Below are 16,541 nucleotides of genomic sequence, written 5' to 3' on the forward strand. Positions count from 1 at the left end.
ATGAAATAGTTGAGGCAATTAACTTATAAAGAGAAGTGATTTACTTAGTTCATAGCTCTGGACATTCAAATCCAATATGAGGTGGTCCCATGGGTTTAGACCTCTATTGAGAGAGGCACATCCCAACAGAACATGTGTGGAATGAGGGCTCACATCTTCAGCCATGAAGTGGAGAGACACTGAAAACCTAAGTGGTGCACCCTCAATGACCCAAGAAGCTCCCTTGGGGCCTACACATGAAAGGTTCACTATACCTCCCCGTAGTGCCACACTGATAACACTGCTTTTGACAATGGGTCTTTGGGGGAATCACCCTTATTCAAACCATAGCAACCAGTAGTAAATATTTTTCGCTTTACCAGACCAAAAGAAAATTTGAAATATTATATAGGTACACATACAACAAAAGAAAAAACAAATGTCCACTACATTTTGTTGACAAAATTCAAATACAATAATAACTGTTATGGCTTGTATCTAGATGTCCCACCAATGCCTCATGAGCTCATAGGTGGGGCTTTTCAGAGCTGAATGGATCTAGGGTGTGTGATACTGGGAGTAAGTATGTGTGCTACTAAATTAATCCATTGATTGGAATTAGCATAGTTCTGGGTGTGGATAATGGAAAACCCACCCTGGGTTTGGGTAGCACCAATCAATAAGCATATTGCCTAGATGGAATATAAAGGGAGAGGAAAAGTAGGCTGCTGCTACTGCTTGCTGCTTCACTGTCTCCTGCCTGCCTGCCATGGACTGTTTCTCCACTGCCATGCCCCTCTGCCGTGCCATCCTGCCTTGGAGCCAGCCAACATCAGGTTGAAACCTCTGCAAACTGGAAGATGAAATAAACCTTTCTTCCTTTAACTTTGGGTGTCAGGGTGTTTTGTCTCAGCAAAGATAAAGTAACTAAGACAATAACAAAATATGATTTTTTGTAACACAAGTCTACTGAGAAGAATAAAATTCTTTTTGGAAGATCATATTTCAGCTGAGCAATGCTTCTGAGCCTTCAAACAGCCTCCCTTTGGGTGAAGCCAAACCACCAAATCACACAGCTCCCAGGGCCAGGAGTCTCTGGAGGGGAAAAAGAAAGGGAAGAGATGAGGCTCACAGCAGATGCTTGCTGGGTGAGGGCCCAGAGACTCTGTTCTAGCAAGGCCAAAGGAGCAATGCTGGGTGACCCACACCCATCCCTTCCTCCCTTGGCTTTGCAAGAACCAGTTTAATGAAAACAGGTGGCACGCTGGGTTTGTCTCGCTGGCTGTAGTTTGCCAGCTCCTGGCTTAAAATATTTTGGAGATTATCTAAGAGAAAAAGCATTCTCCAGTTATAATGCAAGCTGTAAGTACCAGGTTCTTCACATTCCCGCATGATGTTGGTGCCTTGACTTCCTTGAATTTTCTTTAGACCACTGGAACCTGTAGCGAGTGGGGCATTGCATGCACTGCGATGGGCAAGCAAGTTAACAGCTCCTGACTGCAACTGACAGACACGAATGGCATTTTCTTAAAACTAGAAGGGCAGATAAATAAATACTTTGGGGTTAATGCTTTTTTTATTTTAAAGAGAGGAAAAAGAAACAGTAAAAATGATACAGAATTTCAAAACAAGATGATAGGAAATTAACAATGGTTACTATACTGCATATTGTTATCTTTAAAGTAGTTGCTCACATTATAAGATATAACTATGCAAAATTGATCCAACAATATAAGCACTAACTGTTCCTTTCAGTGAAGTTAATAGTACAATTATCTTAGCTATCTTGTATGTATATATATATGCTGTTGTTGTTGCTGTTAATTTGTTCGTTTTTGGTAAGTGGAGGCAATGCAAGTACAGACCATATTCATAAGTGAAATAAACCAGACTTGCATGTGTAAGCATCATATTGTCTCCCTAGTGTAAGAAACTGAAAGAGTAAAAAAAAAATTTAAAAAGATACAATAGATGTTGTGAAAGAGAAACTACTCAAAAGGAAAGAACAACTGGGATGAGGGCAAGGAGAAAAGAAGGAAGGGAATGCTTTTTCATATACATATTTTTATTTCATTTTATTAGCCTGTAACATGGTTTTTTATTGAGCCCAAATTCCCATAAAGAAAAAGTAACAATTTAACCCTTTTATAGTATAAATACAGTGTAGTGGTTTTTAATGCAAGCACAATATTGTGCAACCACCAACACTGTCTATTTCAGAATGTTATCATCTTTCCACTCTCTATTCCTCCTCCTCTCTAGCCCCTGGCAATCACCAAGCTACTTTACATCTCTATCATTTCCCTGTTCTGGACATTTGTCCAAATTGGATCATATAACATGTAGTCTTTTGTGTCTGGCTTCTTTCTTTTACCATTATGATTTTAAGGTTCATCCTTCTGTTGTTTAACTGACTAGTATCAGTATTGAATGGATATACCTCCTTTTGTTTAACCATTCATCAATTTGAGGGACATCAGGTTGTTTCCACATGTTTTGTTTTTTGAGACAGGGTCTCTGTGTAGTTCAGGCTGGGCTTGAACTCACTATGTAGCCTCAGATTCACAGCAACCCTCCTGCTTCAGCCTCTCATGTGCCGAGATTATAGGTGTGTGCTACCTTGCCTGGTTTTCCCCCCTTCATTTTGGCTTTTAGGACTAATGCTACTCTTTGTTTATCCTACTTAGAATTTATTGAGCTACTTTGATATGTAGATTCATGGCTTTCATCATATTTGGTGATTTTCTGGTCATTGTTTCACCAACCATTTCTGTCCTTTCTTTCCTCTCCTCTCATTACACATACATTAATACTCTTCATGATGTCTCACAGTTCTCTTAGTCTCTGTTATCTTTGTTGTTTCTCCTTTCCTGTCCTCAGACTGGAGATCTTGATCAATCTAACATTAAATTTAGTTCTCCCTTCGAATCTGCTGCTGAAATTTTTCTACTGCATTTTGTTTCAGTAACTGTACTTTCCCACTCTAAAATTTCTATTTGGATTTCCGTAATGTAGTGGTTATCATGTTCACCTCACAAAATTTCTATTTGGTTTTTTGTTGTACTTTCTATCTCTTTACTAATATTCTCTATTTGCTAATACATTGTTCTTGTAACTTTATGTTTTTGACATGGTTTCCTTTATCTGTTTGAAATCCCAGCATTTGGGAGGCTGAGACAGGAGGATTGTTGTGAATTTGAGGCCAGCCTGGGCTACAAAGTGAGCTCAAGGCCAGCTTGAACTGCGTAGTGAGCCCCTGTCTCAAAAAGACAAAAATAAAATAAAAGCAGTATCCCTTTAGCCATTGGAGAATATTTAAAATAGCTCATTAAAATCTTTGTCTTGTAAGTCCAATGTGTTGCTTCCTCAGGGCTGGCTTCTATTATTGCTTTTTCCCTCTTGTGTGTGGGTCATTCTTTCTTCTTTCTTTGAATGCCTCATATTTTTTTTGTTAAAAACTGGACATTTTTAATATAATGTGGGAATTATGGAAATCAGATTCCTCCTACAGGCCTTTTTGCTGCTGCTTGTTAGAGTTGTTGCTTGCTAAATAACTTTGCTGAACTAATTTTTTTGAAGTCTGTATTCTTTCTCATGTGTGGACATCAGAGTATCTGTTGTTTTAGATTACTGATGAGCAATTGGAAAGAGAATCCCTTAAATGTCACAAATCCAAAAAGAGCTCCTATCTTTTCATATGTACTATGTGGGTGTTGGGGCACAACTCCAGCATGGAGTTGGGCAGTTTACAGCTCTGCTTTAGCCTTCACTTCCTGTTGTGTGGGTTTAAAGGTCAGCCAGAGGTGACAGCTCAGGTTTTGTTTTGTTTTTTTTTTTTTAGTTCTTTCTGAGTACACAACCTAGGCATGCACAACGTCTTCCAGATTTCCAGGAAACTGTCAGAGCTTTTCAGAACTCTTATTCCCTAAAGCATATCATTTCTCAGTCTTTTCTTCCAAGCTTTATGGGCCATCTCTCCCCCAGCCCTCAGCAATTCTTGTCCCTTAACTCAGGCAACTGCAACAAATACACTTGCATTAAATGCCCTCAACAAACACCCACTGGATCGCCACCCAGCACCGGAAGAGATTCTGAGTTAGATGAGATAAAGTCAAGCCCTTTGAGTTGATCTCCTGTTAGGGACCACAGATTATAAATTGAGGGTAGGGTCTAGAGGCCTTAATGCCTCCGAGATGCTGTGATGCTCCAGGGAAAGATTATATCAGCATAAGATCCCTACCCTCTGAGTCATCCAATATTCCTTGATTATTGTGTACACCCCATAAATACTGGCTGTCTTAGTTACTTCTCTCTCGTTGCTGAGACAAAATACCCAACGCCCAAAATGAAGGAAGGAAAGATTTATTTAGCTTACAGTTTGTGGAGGTTTCAATCCATACTTGGCTGGCTCTGAGGCAGAAGGTAGCAAAGCAACAAGAGCAAAGGGGGGAATGGCAGCCGAACAGCAAACAGCCAGAGCAAAAGAGAGTAATGGCAGCAAGCAGCCTCTTCCTCTCCCTTACATATGCAAACTATCCACACCACGGCGGGTGTAGCTCTCACGCCCATAATCAATCAAGCTCTAAAAGCCTGCCCCATGACCGCATGAAGCTTTGGGGGGACACCTAGACACAAACCATAACACTGGCTAACTCAGAGTCATTTTCTTTGCCCATCCTGAGGCATTGACCTCCCAGCCCATCTATCATGCATTACTAAATTCATGCATTACTAAATTCTTATTTTATCCTTTCACTGTACCCCGCATACAGGCAATTGAGGATCTTGGCCAGGTCTCTGAGTCTCCTACAGGACCAACAAAAAGTCAGAATAAGCAACTTCAGCTTTTTGTGAATGAGGTCCATTCTGTTCCTTCCAGGGCAGTTCCTGTACTGCAGATAGGGGCTGTTTTCTTTAGGGTCCTGGTGAACACGGTATGGGACCAGAGTACGTTAAGACACCACAAAGCTTACTGTTCTGTAACCAAAACAGCATGGTACAGGCATAAAAACAGACACAGGTCAATGGAACAGAATAGTTAGCCAAAAATAAATCCACATATTTATAGTCAGTTGATCTTCAACAAAGGGGCCAAAAACACACAATGGGAAGAGAGGAAAATCTCTTCAGTGAGTGGTGTTAGGAAAACTGGATACCTATGTGCATGAAGTGAAACTGGACCTTTATCTTACACAGCATACAAAAATTAACTCAAAACAGATAAAAGGTTTAAGCATGTGAAATTGTATGACTGCTAGAAATAAATATAAAAGAAAAATTTCTTGGCATTAGTTTGGCAATTTTTTATGACCCCAAAATACAGAAACAAAAGCAAAAGTAGACAAATAGAATCTTACATAAAACTAAAGATCTGCACAGCAAAGGAAACAACCAATAGAGCAAAGAGATAACCTATTATGGAATGTGTTAAAATATTAGCAAGCCATATATCTTGTAAGGAATTAGTATCTAAAGTATATATGTAACTCCACTGAGTAACCAGGAAACAATTCATTTTTTTTAAATGGGCAAAGAACCTGAATAAACATGGAAGACAAACAAAATGGTCAATAGGTATATAGGGGGAAAAAAGGTCAACATCACTAATCATCTGGAGAGAAAAACATTACCTTACACTTGTTAGAACAGCTATTATCAAAGAGAAAAAAAGTATTGGCAAAGGTGTAGCAAAAGGAAGCACTTATACACGGCTCATAAAAAACTAAACTAGCACAGTCATTATGGAAAACAGTATGGGGGAAGGGGTCCTCAAAAAATTGATAATATGACCAAGCAAAGCCACTTCTGAATATTCAGCCAAAGAAAGTGAAATTGGTACATCGAAAAACTATCTGTATCGGTATGTCCATACAGCTTTGTTCATAATACCTAAGACAATGGACCTAATTGGCCATTATCAGATGAACAAGTAAAGAAAACATGGTATGTAAACACAGTGGAATGCTATTTTGCTTTACAAATGAAAAAAAGACTGTCTTTTGCAACAACATTGATAGTGCTGTAGAGCACTGTGTTACTGAAATAAACCGAGCACAGGAAAATAACGCAGGGGGTGAGGATGGCAGGTTAGGGAGCTGTTGCTCCAGGGCTACAAAGTTCCACTTAGGTGGGATGAGCAAATCCTGAAGATCTCTCGTATAACATGGTGGCTATAGTTAAAGATGTTATCACATAGTTGAAAACTGCTAAGAGAACAGATCTTAAATGTTCTTGCTACATACAAGAGAGGATAACTCTGAGGTCATGTGTATGTTAACTAGCTTGACTGTAGCAATCATCTCACGAGATAGACGTGTACGTCAAAACATCATTTTTACATCATAACTATATGCGATTTTTGTCAAGTATACCTCAGTGAAGATGGTCAAAAGATAAAACAAAGGGAAGAATAAAAGAAAGCTCTAGGGGCTGGGGATTTAGCTCAGCGGCAAAAGCGCCTGCCTGGCAAGCACAAGATCGTGAGTTCGGTTCCCGGTACCAGAGAAAAACAAAAAAAAAAAAAAAGAAAGCTCTAATAAATTCCTCTAAAATTTAAAAAAAGAAGAAATTAACATCACAGGTAGAGGTAAAGTCCCAGGCTCAGCTGGGTCTTCCCATCTCCCCAAGGGCATCATTACCACAACTCTGGTGTTTTTACATTTTTACTACGAATTACATGTATTTATAACACTTGTGTATTTTCATGATCTTATGCCATACGTTTCCTATATAGACATCACTGCTTCTTCACTCAACATTAATTTAAAATCTGGTCCACTCATTTTCATGTTGTCAAACATTCTATCCTATGAAGATGCCTCGATTTATTCATCCCCTTGTTAATTCCATTGTTACCAAATTTAAAAATATTAACAAATAATCCTCCTGCAAACATTTTTGTGTAGGCCTCCATAAGCGAGCTAGTGTATAGGATTTCCTTTGTGTTCCATAGAACTACCTCATTACACCAAAGAAATATTATTGCTACACTGCTGCTGTGAATGCTACAGTTTTCCCCGCTGGAGGAACTTTTCCTTGATATCAATCAATTTGCTATTATGTTTCTCAGCATCAATGACCAAAGCCCTGGAGGAAATGGAAAATGTGTCTAACCATGTTCTGTTGGGACTCTTGGGATCTCCTTCAGCATGACTCTGAGCCACAAACCCCCTTCTTCCACTCTATGGGGTTGGCCACCACCTAGTTCTGCTGTGATCTCCTCCTTCCCTGGGGAGGTTTGGAGTTTCCATAAGTGAGAGGCACATGGCATCCAGCCACAGGCTGGTGCTTTACAAAGAACAAAACTGCCCTTTTCCCAAGGATCCCCTGACAAACCAAGCTGGTGGCTCTGAGGTCTGCCTTTTATACTAAAGATATCCAGGCTTGAGGCTACACTTCTTGTAAGAATAAATCCTGCATGGAGAAAACTGCAGCCAAGACAAAATGGGGTACAGTTCTTCGCCTGAACCTCCAAAAGGCCATCTATTGCAAGAAAGAAGATGCAGAACAGGATGTAGGGGAGCTCATTTCTGGTTGCTTTTTTTTTAGTACATTATAAAAAGATACACTTAAAAAAGTGTCTGACAGGCTACATCCACACCTCTGAGGAGTGGGTTAAGGATGCGGGGGTGGTGGGAAAAAGATAGGATCTTTTATTTTGGCTTCATTCAATTTTGTTCTTTTTCTTTAATAAGCATGTGTGACTTTTATATAGTAAGGAACATTTACAGAAGGCAGGCTGTCATCTTTCCAGACTCTCTGTGCAGCTCAAAAGAGCCCAGTTCATGTTAAAAACATTCTAGTGGAAATCATTAGCAACAAGGATTATTGTATTTCAAAAATGCCTGATATTGTTAGCACCTATCAGTCAGTAGGTACTTATTGAACAAGCATCTGAACGAGGTCTTTTGGGGGAACAAAGTGTGACACAGCTAAACCAACTGACCCCTAAGGAAGGCTCCACCTGTCCCTCTTGTGTCCCTTGCTGTAAAATGAAGCAATGTAAGAGGCTAGGGACCCATCTGTCAGACTGGTTGCTAAAACATTCTGCCTCACTGCAGAAATAGACACCCTGGATTATCAACTACATCACCTTACTGGGGCAGAGGAGTGACAGCAAGCTGTGGGCAATGGGCACCTCAACTGACAGTTGCAAGAAATAGGGGTCATGTGTCCAGCGTGGTGGCGCACGCCTGTAATCCCAGCACTCAGGAGGCTGAGGCAGGAGGATCATTGAGAGTTCGAGGCCTGCCTGGACTCCAAAGTGAGCTCAAGGCCAGCATGAACTGCACAGCGAGACCCTGTCTCAAAAAGACACACATACACACACACAAAGAAAGAAAAAGGGGTCACAAGAAGAGAGTCATAATCGCAGCCCAGTGTTCAGCACGGCACTTGAGGTTCTTCCCAATGCAGGCATCTTCCCTGCCCACCTCGACCTCCACCTACATCTGCTTCCACCCAACCGCACAACACCCTGTGAGCCCTGCCCACCCCCGGTCTCCCTTCGTCTTCCGGCCCACCTTCACCAAGATGCTGATCATCTCCTGTGCAGCCACACCTATAAGCCCAGGACTTAGAATCTGAGGCGGGATATTGCAAGCTCAAGTCCTGCCTGGGCCACTTAGTGAGCTCCTGTCTCAAAATAAAAGGCTGGGGATGTAGCTCAGTGTAAAGGCCTTGGGTTCAATTTCCAGCAAAACCAAAGCAAAAGTCTTCTGCCATCCAGCCCTTGCCAGTCCATCTCGCACCATCCCAGTCACTCCCCACCTCAGGCATCTGCCTCACCAAATCTCACCCAGACATCCGGGTCTCAGACGCGGACTCTCCTCCTGGAGCGTCCCCGCCCCCACCTTCCCCACCCTGTCTCTCCGCAGCTTCTGTGTTTATATTTCAAAATCTAGTCCTTAAGACCCAAATTCCACCTTTGCCACATAAAAACAGCTGCCATTAATAATTAATATGCAAAACATTATTACTAGCTCATTTAATTTTCACAACAGACCCAAATGGCCATAGGAGCTATTATCAGTGTCACTTTACAGACAAAGAACTGAGGTTCAGTGGTTAAGGAAATGGCCCTGAGACCCTGAGTCTGGGTGCTGATCCACTGAACCACCGCAGAGCTGTCTGTGGATGTGTCTGTCTTCTGTGCTCCAACAGGAGGGTCCCAAAGGGAGGGCTGTGTCCGACTTGCCTCTGTAGTCCCAAGACCAAGCACAGGGCCAAACACAGAAGCTCAAGAAGGGCTGGGAGAAAAGAAAGAGGATGAAGAGGAACAGAAAGAACAGCTTTTGGGGTTTAGTAGGGGAGGTTTAGCTGGATACAGGCATCTTGGAGCACTTATATTTTCTTTCATCAAGCTTGTGTTTATTGAGCAACTGCTATGTGGTGACTTGGTTCTAGATGCATGGAGCAAATGAAGTCATTGCCTGCTGGAGCTCACCTTCTAATTGTGAAGACAAGTGAAACACACACATACACACACACACACACACACACACACACACACATACACACACACACACACGCTATAATGTCCACAATAAGTGCTAGGAAGAAAACGGAAGCCAAGTGAGGAGGCAGGGTGTGTGTGCTGCTGTGAGTAGAGAGCCAGTAACTGCGTGGAGAAGGCGGAGATGGCTGTGGTCGTGACAGCAGGGAGTCCACTCAGAAAGTTTCCACAGTAATCAGGGAGCTGGCCAAGCCTCAGGCCAGGGAGGAAAGATGATTTCAAGTGAGACAGGCGTGGCTTTTGACATGTATTTGAAAGTGAGCCAGGCATGGTGGTGCACACCTATAATCCCAGCACTCGGAAGGCTGAGGCAGGAGGATCCTTGCAAGTGTGAGATCCGCCTGGGCTACAAAGTGAGCTCAAGGCCAGGCTGAACTGCATAGTGAGACCATGTCTCAAAAAGACAAAAAAAAAAAAAAAAAAGGAAGTGAATGCAAATTCACTGGCTATTCGCTACCATGTACTCATGAACAGGGAGCCCGGTGGGGAGAGCCTGCTACACTGAGTGATGAAGTCACTGACATGATTAATTCTGTTAAATCTTGACTTGGGTCTAGAATTTTCTAATAGTCTGTGTGATGATCTAGGAAGCACTTCTGCCAGCCGAGGGTCAGTGGTCATCTCAAGGAAAAGCCCTCAGTGACCGAGTTACCAAACGCCCCCTTTAAGAGTGATTGTCATCTTCCCTTGGAAGAAGGACTGATGAACAAACGGGGGTGCTCAGACTTGGGTATTTGGCAAACATCATCTTAGAAGTAATTGAAATGAGCCTGTCACTTTGAGGAAAAAGAACTGAAAGATTTGTTGGCAGTGCTAAACTTTGAGCTTTCAAGTGTAAATTAGCATTTGGAAAATTTGTATCCACCACTGTGAATTTGACAGCTTTCCAAGATTTACATTCTTTTCTGATGAAATTAGCTGTGATGTTAATGAATGTGATTTTTAAATTTTGTATAAGGAAAATATTTGGAAAATCCACATAACTGAATGAAACAGTGTTTCCCCATGAGCAAATATAATGTTACAAAATCACACATGAGTAAAGAGCAATTCAAAGAATAAGAAAAACCAATGAATTTCAATGTAAGAGTACAAAAGTTAATTGATATAATTGCAGATGGCACCATGCAGTTAACCTATAAGATAAACTTTTCTTTTTTCCCAGTACTGGGAATTGAACTCACGACCTCATGCTTGCCAGGCAAGCATTGTACTAAATCCCCAGGCCCTAAACCTTTTTTTTTGAGGCAGGGTCTCGCTATGCAGTTCAGACTGGGCTTCTTTTTTTTTGTGGGGGGGAGTGGGTACTGGGAATCAAACTTATGACCTTGCGCTTGCCAGACAGGCGCTTGTGCCACTGAGCTATATCCCCAGCCCAAGGCTGGCCTTAAACTCACTATGTAGCCCAGACTGGCCTCAAACTCACGTCAATCCTCCTGCCTCAGCCTGCCAAGTGCTGGAATTATAGGCATGCACCACTATGCCCAGCCAAAATAAAGTATTAATTGTCAAGTTTTGGTGTAGTATCAAAAAGAAATAGCTATAGTTATGTAAAAAGATCATTAAACTGGGTGTGGTGGTGATGTCCGTAATCCCAGCACTCTGGGAGGCTGAGGCAGGAGGCTCACAAATTATGCCCAGTATCTGTAATTTAGAGTGACTCAGTGACACCTTGTCTCAAAATAAAAAATAAAAAAGAGGACTGCCTGGGGATGTAGTTTGGTATCCAAAGAGGTCGCTATCTCCTTTCTCTCCTTTTCCCAAGAGGTAGGTTCCCAGGTAGGCTGCATTCCTCCTTCACAGCGCCTAATGCTGGGGCACCGCAGAGTCAGTTCTGAGAGTACTGGTTTCCTGTCAGCCTGTCCTATTTAAAGCAGATCCACAAAGCTAGTGTCCTCGTCCTTCTCATTCACCACTGTATCTTTTGTTCAATGAAATGAAAGAATGATGCTGAGCATTTGATTGCTGTGGGGCGGGAGGAAGGAGCTCTCCAGCTACAGTCCTGCAGGAGGAGTGAGGCAGGGACACGGCACAGTTCACGAAGATGCTTCCCATCTGAAACCGCAGGAAGTTTCGTTATAGGATCTATTTTCCAGAGTACTTGCGGCACTTGCCTAACAAGATACTGCCGTGTGGAGGAAGAAGGGGGTGGGGCCAGCATGGTTATGATCTCCACCTTTCCCTTTGTTGCCCCTGACAAGCCCACTGAGGGAGGGAGGGGGGGAGGGAGGGAGGGAGGGAGAGAGAGAGTGAGAGAAGAGGACAGACAGAGGCAACTGGGCCACCTTCTTCCTGTGACCTCCTTTCCAGGGAAAAGAATAATGTGGATAAGTTTTATTTTTTGTTTTTATCTTGTGTGCATTTGGGAAATGTGCAGCTGAGAGAAGCCCTGTGTGCATTCCATGGAAGTTCTGCAAAATAAGCTTTAATGATGAGGAAAGAAGGAAATGATTGTTGAAATAAATTCATAGGACATGGCCCCCGGGGGCCTGCCTTGGCAGTGAAAATAATTGAGCTTACATTTTAAAGGTCAGTTTTAACAAGCTCAGGAGGCAAAGGGCAACAGTCACACCATCCTCATCCTCCGTCCATGGGAACAGAATTTCTGAGTCATGACTAAACACAAAACTTGAACTACTGCATTCATCCTAGCACCAACTGTAAATAAAAACGTCCATGAGAACAAAATAGACAAACTTTACAAGCCCCTTCTGGAAGAATCCGGTCCTTTACTGGGTACACAGCTGATAGAAGCTGCTGTCAAACCTGCTCCTATTGAGGCCAGGCCTCTGGGGCTTCATGTAGGTGGAGCGCAGCTTCCAGATCAGCTGTTTTTCATTCGGGTTTTGGGCATAAATTGGAGAGCAAAAGCAGCAAAAGAAGGTGACTACATGGGCATTTGAATTATCTTTTTAAAAAAATGTTTTCTCTTTACAAAAATGATTTTAAAAGAAACCAATACACTACATTCACTGTAGAGAATTTCTGACATTCAGACAAATATCAAGAAAAAAAAATACTTGACATTCTAGTTATAGTACTTCTTTCCTGTGTTTATTTTTCTGTGTCCTGGATTTCTGAGCCTCTGGAACCATAAGCTAAATAAACTTCTATTCTTTATGCACTACCATATCTCAAGTATTTTGTCATAGCAAAAGGAGATGGATTAAGACATAGTATCTGGGAAATATTGCTAATAAAAACACTACACACGTCAAAATGAATGAATAGAGCTAGAGCTATACTTGGAAGGAAATGCCTACTCTGAGAACACTCTGCTGAATAAGAAAGAAAAATAAAACGCAGCTGTCAACCAAGTGCACCCAAGCAGTAAGGATGAGGAACACTGTGTTTGCTTCTGGAGCTCCCCGAAGCGAGTGGCCCATTTTATTAAACTTCCCAGATTCAAATGCTCCAGTTAAATAAGATGCTGAGAGGTGAAAAACAATAAATATCACAACTTTAGGGCTTATTCAGTGCCAGGCACACACCTGTAATCCCTGCACTCTGGGAGGTGGAAGCAGAAGGATCACAAATTCAAGCCCAGCCTGGGCAACTTAGCAAGGCCCTATCTCAAAATCAAAGACAAAAAATTAAAGTAAATTAAAAGGGACTTGGGGATGTAGCTCAGTGCAAAGGCCCTGAGTTCAGTCACCAATACCAAACAAACACACAAAACTCCAACTGTGTTGAGATAATTCATGTACTAAACATGCACCCACACAGAGTATAAGATTCAATGGCTTTTCTTATTGTCTTAGTACTTTTCTCTCGTTACTGAGACAAAATACCTGACACCTAAAATTAAGGAAGTTTGTACAGGTTTCAGCCCATAATCAGCTGGTTCCCAAGCAGGGTGGTATGACACAGGGGCAAAGGTTCAGGGCAGCAAAAGCAACAAGAGCAAAAAGCGGGCAGAGCAAGCTTCTTTTCCTTCCTTGTATCTACCCCCAGGATGGCTGTAGCCCTCACACTATCTCCCTAACCTCCTCTTGCACAAGATCAGGATGTTCACAAAGTGAGGACCCTGGTCCCCTTGCTGAGTCACTTAGTTAAACCTCTAAACTTCTCAAGTTGACACAGTGTATCAACCATTACAATTATATTTGCAAGTTTGTGTACATATCATCATAAACAATCTTAGAATATTTTTATTGCCATCTTAAAAACCCATATGCAGTAGCAGTTGCTCCTCCACTCCTAAACCCCACACCCCAGGCTTTGGCAAATACTAATGTGCTTTTTAGCTTTATGGGTTTGTCTCTTCTGGGTGTGTCATAGAAGTGAAATCGTGTGGGGGAATGGACAACGACAGCTAAGTGGGTGCCGGGCTGCTGAGAAAGTTCTGCAATTACGGAACGAATAGTGCCGGTTGTACACACTGGGCTGTCCACTTCAGAACGGTCACTTTTATGTGATGGGTATTTTGCCCTAACAAAATTTGGAATGCAAACTAAGGGAATCAGTACTTGCAAAGTCATTGAACAAGGGCCATATCTAATTTAAGCGTTAGTCATGAATATTCAATGGATTTTCTGTCATATTGTAATTAAGAGAAATATAACCGGTAAAATGGCTCCCAAAACAGCAAACTTTTAAACTTACTTAACTAAAATAAGATTAGGCATTTTATTTTTTAACAGCGAAGTGTAATACTTGTAACAAAACAAACACAGGCAGTTAAAAAAAAAAACGTTGTAGCTGTGAATATGAAATATATCACTTTTCAGTGGACTGTTTTTCTGGGTGGCTTGGGGACGCTTGGAATGTTGGGCCAGGTGGCTGGCTTCAGCCTGTGCTTTCTGCTCTGCTAGACTAGGAAAGAAAGGCCTCCGGCTTTCCAGTCGCTAATATGTCTCACATAAGCAGCGTTAGGCTGCTAAACTGCGTGAACTGTGGAACTTGGTATTGCTTTTCTGTCCACGGTTGACTCCACTCCTCCTCTCCCATCTTCGCCTCTTTGGTCGTAGTGTGTGTGTGTGTTTGTGTGTGTGTGTGTGTGTGTGTGTGTGTGTGTGTGGTCATCTCCCCCAGGGGCTGTCAGATCCCCAATGCAGGAAGACAGGCAAGGAAATACCTCATATCCTACAGCCAGACCTGCACATCTTCTATGGTTGTGCTGAAGTCCTTCTGTTCCCAAGTGAGGGGATACTGGTGTTAGCTTCAGAATGGTTTGGGACTTTAAAAAATTAAACTATGCAGAATACTGCAACCTAGCACTAAGGCAGGGGTTTTGATCTTGGCCGCGCATTAAAATCATCCGGGGCTTTGGAAACCCTCCATGGGTCGCAGACGCTGGGCATGGGGCTCCGCACCTGTACGACTTTACTGCTCCCCCGGTGGCGCCGAGGTGAGAGGCAATGGCAAGAGAAACCTGACAGGAAGCTGGAAACACCTCCCTTCCTTCTGCAAAAGACACTCTCGGCTTTGCAGAAATAAACCAGCAGGAGAAACAAGTCTCACTCTGTCGTGAACGTTCTGGGCCAGTCCAGGGGTGAGGGGACGTTGCCAGGGACTGACGAACCTCGTTTTCATTCACTCAGCCTTTCACCCGCTCACCCAGGGAATCTTGCATCACTCATTCACCACTGTGTCATTCATTGGTTCAACTCATTCACTCCGCCCCACCAAACGCGGCACTGGAGCTTACTGCATTGATCACGTAGGCCGGTAGGTGGCGATCTTGCTCGCAACATTTCCATGTACGCTTTCTCAAACGGTCGTCTTGGGTGGTGCTCCCGGAAAAATAAGGGAGAAGATTCCTGTGCTAACGATTCCTCGGCAGAACCGTTGCAGCTGTTCACAGTTAGCAAGAGAAAAGGTGCGAAAAACAAGCGCACCTTCCTTGGTTTTCATCGTTGCTTTGGTGGCACTGGGGATTGAACCCTGGGCCTTACATACTGTGCTATACACCCAGCACCATCACCCCTGCCTTCCACGCGCAGCGCCCCTCCCCTCACTCCTTCCATTGTAAGACAGGGTCTCATGACGTCATTAAATTGCCCTGGCTGGGCTCAAACTTGCAGTTCTCCTCCTGCCTCAGCTTCCCAGAGTGCTAGGACGAAGGTGCGTGCCGCCACTGCCAGCCTGCTTTCTCATCGCTGGTTTTTGCAGGAACTGCTGTGAAAGGAGGCGGACAAGAGGAAAGAGAGAGAGGAAGAAATGGACGGGGGGAGGATTTATGAATTTATTGAAAATGTTACGACTTTAAAATGGTGGTGTTTTGTTCTTGTCTTCGTAGGTATCACGGGGCCTGTTCACGGGCCTCATTTCCAGCCTCCCTCTAGCAAGCAGGTTGGCCTTGCCAGAGTCGGCCAGTGGCTGTCCCCTGGGTGGCAGTGCTTAGAGCACCATCTCTGCTGGGAACCTGGGATTCCTGACGCACCCTGGCTTCCCTGGTAGCGATTACAGACCAGAGTGAACCCTGGAATCTGAGCAGAGCCCCAGTCCCAGAACCTAGGTTTTATAGGCCCTTAAAGGTAGGGTTCCACTCCATGGAAATTCTCTGTTGCAGTGCAGTCTCCCCAAAACCTCTATCTTACAGAGCCCAGGGGTGTCAAGAGGTATCGAGGCAGAGGGGGATTAGACTCCCGGTCTCTAGGCAGAAGAGATTAGGTTGGCAACGATGCTTTTGAGAACGTGTGTTTAAACCTTGTGATCAGTTTGAATACATCCTCAAAAGTTAGCATCTGAGAGCTTGAATTCTAAGTGGGAATTCAAGAAACCCGAGCTTCAGAGTGGAAACTGTAATCACAGTTATTTTTGAAAGATCACCACCAACCGTTTCAATGTTCCGCAGATGGGAGCCATTCCAAAGGTTTTTGTTTGGGGAGGAGAAAACGGGCGTCCCGCTTGGCGCACAGGTGGGGCACACCTGCCGCAGGAGTGCGCACTGTCCAGGTGATCTGATGTGAACGCCTGCCTGTCCCACTCCTCTTCTCTCCCGGGACAGAGCCCTGTCCTCAGCGCTGGCGGGGTGGGGTGCTCCTTGGCAGCTGCAGCCCTTCCGCTCCTTTCCGGCCTGTCTCAAACTGATTGGGCTCCATTT

Source organism: Chinchilla lanigera, unplaced genomic scaffold, assembly GCF_000276665.1.
Source record: "Chinchilla lanigera isolate Chin_1 unplaced genomic scaffold, ChiLan1.0 scaffold00032, whole genome shotgun sequence".
Lineage (NCBI taxonomy): Eukaryota > Metazoa > Chordata > Mammalia > Rodentia > Chinchillidae > Chinchilla > Chinchilla lanigera.